At 40.8% G+C, this 8,885-nt stretch overlaps 1 non-coding gene across 1 annotated transcript; it reads right to left on the bottom strand.

Moving 5' to 3' along the window:
• Window positions 1-895: 895 nt before the first annotated feature.
• On the bottom strand, window positions 896-1,002 carry LOC142180563 (small nucleolar RNA R71). The gene has a single exon (XR_012709180.1). It is a non-coding gene; the product is annotated as a small nucleolar RNA R71 (small nucleolar RNA).
• Between the last annotated feature and the right edge of the window lie 7,883 nt (window positions 1,003-8,885).

The raw sequence follows: 8,885 nt of genomic DNA, 5'->3' as shown, positions 1-8,885 counted from the left end.
TTTTATTATACTATATTCGACTAGTGAGCATATTTAAGTGTGCGTTTTGCACTCGTCAATTTTGGCGCCAATGCCGAGGATTGGAAATTAATAGTATTGAAATAGTTTGTAGTGCTAATTCAGGAATATTTTTTTTATTTTATTTTTCTCTTTTTACGTTTGATGTTACTTGATTGTGCGCATGCTGCAAGTTAGATTGGTGTATGACTCGATCCTCTGGCAAGGAAGTGCCCTTATACGAACCAGAAATCGAGAAAAAACTATGACAGTTGAGGAAGGAAAGAAATCTCTCGGAGAATACAGAGAAGGTTGGGCAATCCTCAACCAAGGAAGTTATGGATGGAGATGAGGATAATGTTGATTTGGCTGCAAGAGAGGCAGCCCAGCAAAGAGAAAATGTTGCACGAGATGTTGAGGAGACAACTCTTTGAAATCCACAACTTGTCTATAACGAGGATAGGGGTACGATAATTGCTCAGAATCTACCTTTGGGGGAGATCAATTCGGAAACATAGCTCTCGGTGCTGGGAGACCACTTGGAGATTTTGCTAGACTGGTCTACAACTAAGGATTATCAAGTGTGTGACCACCTCCAGTTGCAGCTAACAATTTTGAGTTGAAGCAAAGGTTGCTTCAAACCCTTCAAAACAACTGTATTTTCAGCGGAAAGATGAATGAAGATCCAAACAATCATCTGATGGACTTCGAGGAGATTATGAACACCTTTCAATACAATGGTGTGTCACAAGATGCAGTTTACTTAAGGACACTCCCCTTCACACTCAAAGATGATGCAAAGCACTGACTTCGAAGCTTTCCTAATGGGTCAATTAGAACATGGGATGAGATGACCAGAAAATTTCTTGACAAATATTTCTCATCAGCTAAGACGAGAAATTTTAGAAGAGAAATCTATAACTTCTGTCAGAACAAGACTGAAATTGTGTTTGAAGCTTGGGAGAGGTTTATGGAGATCGTGCAAAAGTGTCAACATAGCGAAATTATTCTCTAGATGAAACTCCGAGATTTTTGGGTAGGTTGACACCAGCCGCTCGCAGAACATTGAGCAATGCAGCTGGAGGCCCGTTGATGAAGAAGAATCCAGAAGAGATAGTCACAATTCTAGATGAGTTATCTTAAGATGCAAATCAATGGCCTTCTAAAATTGCTAAAAGAATAAGATCAACTGGTGTTCACCAAGTTGATGCTAACACATCTGTTCCGGCACATCTTGATGCCATGGCCAAGGAAATAAGGAAGCTGACCGTAGCCTTGATACAAAATGAGCCATATGCAATGTGTGATATATGTGGAAGAAGGCACCCTACTCATGAGTGTCAGGCCTCAATCGAGGAAGTTAATATTGTTGGGAATTATAACTTCAATGCAATGGGTCAGTGGCACCCCGATTTTTCATGGAGTTCACCTAGGGGTATTGCAAATGCATGGCAGAAAAAAACAATCCCAGATTTCAAGGACAAGGAGCTCCTGGTTTTGGGAATCAGCCGAGGCCACAGTTCCAACCTCAACATTCCACTCATCCTGGGCTAGAAGATCTAATTAAGTCCTTCATTTTCAAGACATATGAGAGATTAGATGCTCATGGTTCAGCTATTAAAGAACTTGGCACTGGTTTGCGAAACTTGGAGAAGCAAGTGGGACAAATTGTTATTGTATTGTCTGAGAGAATCTCAGGTACTCTACCAGCTGACACTGAAAAAAACCCCAAAGAAATAGTAAATATTGTGAACTTGAGAAGCGAGCAAGTGCTGAAAGATCCCACTCCAGTCCAAAAAGAGGTGGTACCTAAAACAAAAGTTGAGGAGCAGCTGAAAAATGAAGTTGATAAGAAGAAGAAAGGTAATAAAGGAGCTGAGAAAAAGAAGAAGGAGGAAATTTCAAGAAGGGAGGAATCTAATGAGAGCGAGCACATGCCTGCTCTACCTTTTCCCCAAAAGTTGTATAGAGAAAAGCTGGACAAGCACTTTGAGTGATTTGTTGAGACAGGTTAATGTAAACTTGCCATTCACAGAAGTTCTCTCAAAAATGCTAGGTTATTCCAAATTCTTGAAGGATATCATTACAAAGAAAAGGAAGATCGAGGATACATTGGTAGTCAAGCTCACCAAGCATTGCAGCGCAATCTTGCAAAACAAACTTGCACAAAAGTGTGGATATCCAGGGAGCTTTACTATACCTTGCTCGTTATGCTCTCTTAATTTTTATAAATCTTTATGTGATTCTGGTGCCTCGATTAATTTAATGCCTTTGTCTATTTACAAGAAGCTAGAGAATGAGCTTGGAGAGATAAGGTCTGCGCCGATATCGTTGCAGCTGGCAGACCAAACAACAATAATACCTGAGGGGATAGTGAAAGATGTCTTAGTTCGGGTAGATAAGTTTGTATTTCCTATAGATTTTATAGTGGTGAAGATAGAGGAGAATAAAGAGGTCCCCCTTATTTTAGGAAGACTATTCTTAGCGACGGACAGAGCAATATTAGACATACATGATAGAAAGCTCATGCTTAGAGTGGGTAATGAGATGGTGACTTTCGAGATGAATGTGGAGATGGGAGTGAGAAAGGTAGGCTATAATTTGTGTTTTAGTTGCTTGTCGCACTCTAATTTAATATACTTTAATTGAGTTTAAGGTTTAATCGCTAGCGTTTTGTACTAATTATATGTTTAATGCCTTGTAGGAGTGATTTCGTGCTATGTAGATGTTATGGGAAGAATTCACACTATGTTAGAGCTTTGAATTCTGTGTAAAAGCCCATGGATTAAGTTTTAATCGAGTTCGGGGAACAACTGACACTAGTGCATTCAAAAGGAGAAATGAAGAATCGAGTCGGACGTCACCCAAGCGCGCAACCGCGCACTAGGCATGCATGGGAGGCAGAACACTATGCAAAGTGCGAGGCCTAATGCACGAGCACCATCCCAGGTGTGCGACTGCGCACGTCCTGTCCGGGAAAAGTCCTACTTCGTGAAGGAGAAGGTGTGTTTGTTTGGGCCCGGCCCTACTTGGTATATATACATGGAAAACGGTATTTTTGGGACTTTTGACATACTTTAGACCTAAGGAGGCTAAGGAGAAGTGGGATAAGCAAGAGCATAAGGATTTCATCATTCAATCCTCACTCAAGACAAGAATTTGTATGGTTGTATGTTTTCTTTTAACTTAAACTTATTTGTGATGAATTACTCCATATCTATGGAGTAGTACTCTTTAGGGTTTGATGGATTAGGTGAATTGATATTTGTTTGTGGATTATAACTCTAGTTTTTATGTATTGAATCATTTTGGATGATTTAATTGTTGCATCTATATTCACATGTTCATGTAATCGAGAGAGGCATAACTTGTGATATCGTTGCATTATCTTGTTGGTAAATTTATTTATTCTTCTTAGTAATCGAAATAGGCTAGTTGAATTATTGTTTAGACCTAGTTAGGAGGATAATCGAAAGAGGTTCTCCTAAAGACCAATCCACTACAAATTCTTGCATATCTTCACCGAGCACAAATTGATTCATATTGTGAGGTTGAGACTTAATAGAGAGAGAGGAGTTTCTATTGAACGTTTGAACTAATAATTGAGTGAATTCGAGAAACTCACTTGAACCTTAGGAGTGAATTAGCTAGAGTTAAATCCCAGATAAGTATCTTCCACCTATCCAATCAACCCCTATTTTCTCCCATTGATATCTTCCTTACTCATTGTTGTGATTGTCATTAGTCAATAGTTTAAACTCTTAGTTAAATTTTAGTTTTAATCACACAAATCTCAATTGTTGATCATCTTGGATAGCAATCAAGCTATAAACTATAAAAATATTGTTTAACTCCAATCCCTATGGATACTATATTTTATTATACTATATTCGACTAGCGAGCATATTTAAGTGTGTGTTTTGCGCTCGTCACATAGCTAAACAGATAATTTCATCATGGAATAGCTGTTTTATCAGTTCCAACAGGTAAAATAACTTCAATGAAACCTCAACGTGGTACAAATAGCTCACAGAGGGTACACATAGGAGAAACAACTCAGCTTGAATATTAATAGTCAATTCAATACATGGCATAGCCTAAACACTACCCCGGGCATGGATAAATAACCCGGTGTTAGAACACGGGCTCACACCCCACACATGTGCGCACCCATAGCACATAGATATCACACGTAATTTAGGTAACTAGTGCCTCAACCAAGTTTAGATAAGATACTTACCTCAAGCAAACCAAATCACTCCGCTAACAAGCCCTTCCCGTGTGTATCAAACTCCGCAAGAATCGAATCTAGCCAAAATAACGTAATAGTATCAATAAAAGACATAGGAAGTGGTTCCAAAAGATAACATTGTCCAACCATACCAAAATCATCCAATTCCAACCACAAATCGACCCTCAAATCCTAAAATTTCACTCTCGAATAACATTGTCCAAAAATCCCCAAATTCTAACTTAGTTTCATGAAGACAACAAGTGAAATAATCAATGGGTATTCAATATTTATGGACAAAAGTAATTAAAAGCCACTTAACGTTTCAATCTAGGTGGAAACGTCTCCAAATATAGCCCTAGTCCGAACTCCAAAATTCCCAAAAGGAAAGAAAGACTCAAACCCTTGATTTTAAACAACTGCCCAGCGATCCCGCTTCTGCGGCTCGGAAGTCCGCTTCTGCAGAGCCACTTTTGTGGGAAAATATGTGCACCTGTGCAAACCACTTAAGTCCCGCCCCTCCATTTCAGCGGTTGGGCTCCCGCATCTGCGCATGCGTGCCTACAAATAATATTCCGCACCTGCGCTTCCCTTCATCACAGAATAGACTTTGCATCTACGGAGACAATCTCCGCCTCTGTGATCCTAATGCTCCACCTGAGTTGTCGCATCTGCGTCGACTCCCACCGCAAGTGAGAACGCACCAGATGCCTGAAACTTCAGCACTTCTCCAAAGTGCAACCATGCTCCGCCAACCATCAGAATCACAGTCGAGGCCCCCAGGACCCCATCCAAACATACCAACAAGTCCTAAAACATAATATGAACTTAATGGAAGCCTCAAATCACATCAACCAACATCAAAATCATGAATCGCACCCCAATTCAAGCTTAATGAAACTAATGAACTTCCAACTTCTAAAACTAATGCCGAATCATATCAAACCAAGTCCGATTGACCTCAAATTTTGCACACAATGCATAAATGACACAACGGACCTATTCCAATTTTGGGGACCGAAATACGAACCCGATATCAACAAAGTCAACTCTCGGTCAAATATCTGAACCTTCCAAACCTTCAACTTTCAAACTTTCTCCAATTCAATCCAAAATGACCTACGGACCTCCAAATCAATAGCTGTACATACGTGTAAGTCCAAAATCACCATACGAAGCTATCGGAACAATAAAAACTTCATTATGGAGTCGTATACAAAAAATTCAAACTCTTATCAACTCTTTCAACTTGAGCTTCCGACCTTGGGACTAAGTGTCCCAATTCACTCTGAAAAATCCCCGGAACCAAACCAACCATCCCGGAAAGTCATGTAACCACAAGTGAACATAGAATAAACAATAAATAGAGGAACATGACTACAATACACAAGACAAACGGCTGGGTCTTCACATTCTCCCCCTCTTAAACAAACGTTCACCTTTGAACGATTCTAGAATCATACATGGAGTCTCAAATAGGTGTCGATATCTACTCTGCATCTCCCCCTCGGTCTCCCAAGTAGTCTCCTTGGCTGGCTGGCCTCTCCACTGAACTTTCACTGGTACTATGTTCTTTGATCTCAACTTTTAAACATGTCAATCTAAAATGGCCACCGACTCCACATCATATGTCAAATCCCCATCTAAATGAATCATGCTGAAATCTAAAACATGAGATGGATCTCCATAATACTTTCAGAGCATAGAAACATGAAACACTTGGTCAACACCCTCAAACACCTCAAAAGAGCCAATATACCGAGGGTTCAACTTGCCCTTCTTCCAGAACCACATCATACCTTTCATGGGCGAAACTCTAAGTAATACCTTCTCTCCCACCATATTTGCAACATCACGAACCTTACGATTAGCATAGCTTTTCTGTCTAGACTGTGTTGTGCGAAGTCGATCCTAAATCAACTTGACCTTCTCCAAGGCATCCCGAACCATAACAGTGCCCAACAACATAGCCTTCCCTAGGTCAAACCAACCAACTGGTGATCGACACCGCCTCCCATATAAGGTCACATAAGGAGCCATCTGAATACTCGATCGGTAGTTGTTGTTGTAGGCTAAATTTCCAAGTAGCAAAAAATGATCCCATAAACTTCCAAAATCCATAACACAAGCACGTAGCATATCCCACAAGATATGTATGGTGGGCTCGGACTATCCGTCTGTCTGGGGTGTAATGCTGGAGTCAACTCAACTCAACTCATGTGCCCAAATCTCGTTGCACTGCTCTCAAAAAATTGTGATGTGTATTGCATGCCACAATCAGAAATAATGGATACTGGCACACCATGAAGACGAACAATCTCGCAGATATAGATCTGAGCCAGACGATCTAAATAATAGGTGTTCACAACTGGAATGAAATGTGCAGACTTAGTCAACCAGTCCACAATCACCCAAACTCCATTAAATTTCTTCAAGTCTGTGGGAGCCCAACAACAAAATCCATGGTAACACGCTCCCATTTCCACTCGGGAATCTCAAGTCTCTAAAGAAAACCGCCTGGCCTCTGATGCTCGTACTTCACCTGCTAATAGTTCAAGCACTGAGCCACATACTCTACTATATCTTTCTTCGTTCTCCTCTACCAATAATGTTGCCTCAAATCCTGATACATCTTCACGGCACCCGGATAAATGGAACACCGCGAATTGTGGGCCTCCTCAAGAATCAACTCACATAACCCATCCACATTAGGCACACATATCCGAACCTGCATCCGCAACACCCCATCATCTCCGATAGAAACCTCCTTGGAATCACCGTGTTGCACTGTGTCCTTAAGGACAGGAAAATAGGGGTCTTCTTATCCAAAGAAGATTAAGAAACCACGCACGCAAGAATCCTTCTAGGCTCCGAAACATCTAACCTCACGAAATGATTGGCCAAAGCCTGGACATTCAACGCTAGTGGCCTCTCACTAATTGGAATATATGTAAGGCAACCCACACTCTCAGCCTTTCTACTCAAGGCATCGGCCACCATATTGGCCTTCCTGGGATGATACAAAATGGTGGTATCATAGTCTTTTAACATATCTAACCACCTCCGCTGCCTCAAACTTATATCCTTATGCTTAAACAAGTGTTGTAGACTCTGATGATTTGTAAATACCTTACAAGACATGTCGTAGAGATAATACCTCCAAATCTTCAATTCGTAGAAAATGGCTGCCAACTCTAGATCATGAATGGGGTAGTTCTTCTCGTGGGGCTTTAACTGGCGCAAAGTATAAGCAATCACCCTACTCTCTTGCATCAAGACACAACCAATACCAATTCATGAAGCATCATAATATAACATATATGAACTCAATGATGAAGGTAAAACTAGAATTGGAGTTATGGTCAAGGCAGTTTTGAGCTTCTGAAAGCTCTCCTCACACTCATCAGACCACCTGAATGGGGCACCCTTCTAGGTCAATCTGTCAAAGGTACGGCAATGGACGAGAAACCCTCCATGAAACATCGATAATATCTAGCCAAACCTAGAAAATTCTGAATCTCAATAGCTGAAGATGGTCTGGGCCAACTCTGAACTGCCTCAATATTCTTTGGATCTATCTTAATCCCCCCTCACTAGATACCACATGACCCAAGAATGCCAAATAATCACACCAAAACTCACACTTAGATAATTTAACATATAGCTTCTTCTCCCTCAAGTCTGGAGTACAATCCTCAGATACTGCACATTCTCTCCCTGGTTGCGAGAGTACACCAATATATCGTAAATGAATACTATGACAAAAGAATCAAGATATGGCTAGACTATACTGTTCATCAGATGCATAAAGGTTGTTGGGGCATTGGTCAGCCCAAAAGACATCACAAGAAACTCGTAGTCACCAGAGCGGATCCCGAATGTCATTTTCAGAATATCAGAATCCTGAATCTTCAACTGGTGATACCTAGACCTCAAATCAATCTTAGAGAACACTCTAGTACCCTGAAGCTGGTCAAATAAGATATCAATGCACGGTAATAGGTACTTGTTCTTAATTGTAACTTTGTTCAACTCCATGCAATTAATACACATCAGCATAGTACCATCCTTCTTCTTCACAAATAGAGCCGGTACACCCTAAGGTAACACACTAGGCCAAATGAATCCCTTATCAAGTAGCTCCTGAAGTTGTTCTATTAATTCCTTCAACTCTGCTGGTGCCATACGATATGGTGAAATAGAGATGGGTTGAATAGCCGACACCAAATCAATACCAAAATCAATGTCCCTCTCAGGTGGCATGCTCGACAGATCTACAAGAAACACATCGGGAAATATTCTCACTACCATAACAGACTTAATGGTAGGAGTATCAGCACCAACATCCCTCACAAAGGCCAAATATGCCCGATATCCCTTCCCAACCATCTGTTGGGCCTTCAAATATGAACTCACTCTGCTAGGAACATGTTACGCCCCAAACCTAGGGAGACATGACTGGCGCGTGGTGTCGTATTGGCCCGAGCGAACCACTCTATAACTCATGTTCGTTCGATGAAAACTATAACATACAAAGGTCGAGTTGGCTGAACTCATTCTTTATGTAACTATCATGGGCCAAGAGTTTCTATATTTTAGGGTTAAGAGTTTCTGTATTTCAGGGTTAAGAGTATCACAAATTTTCCTAAAGTGAAAT

This window comes from Nicotiana tabacum, chromosome 4 (genome assembly GCF_000715075.1).
Source record: "Nicotiana tabacum cultivar K326 chromosome 4, ASM71507v2, whole genome shotgun sequence".
Classification (NCBI taxonomy): Eukaryota; Viridiplantae; Streptophyta; class Magnoliopsida; order Solanales; family Solanaceae; genus Nicotiana; species Nicotiana tabacum.
Note: the sequence above shows the minus strand (reverse complement) of the source record. Positions and strands in the feature narration are given on the sequence as shown.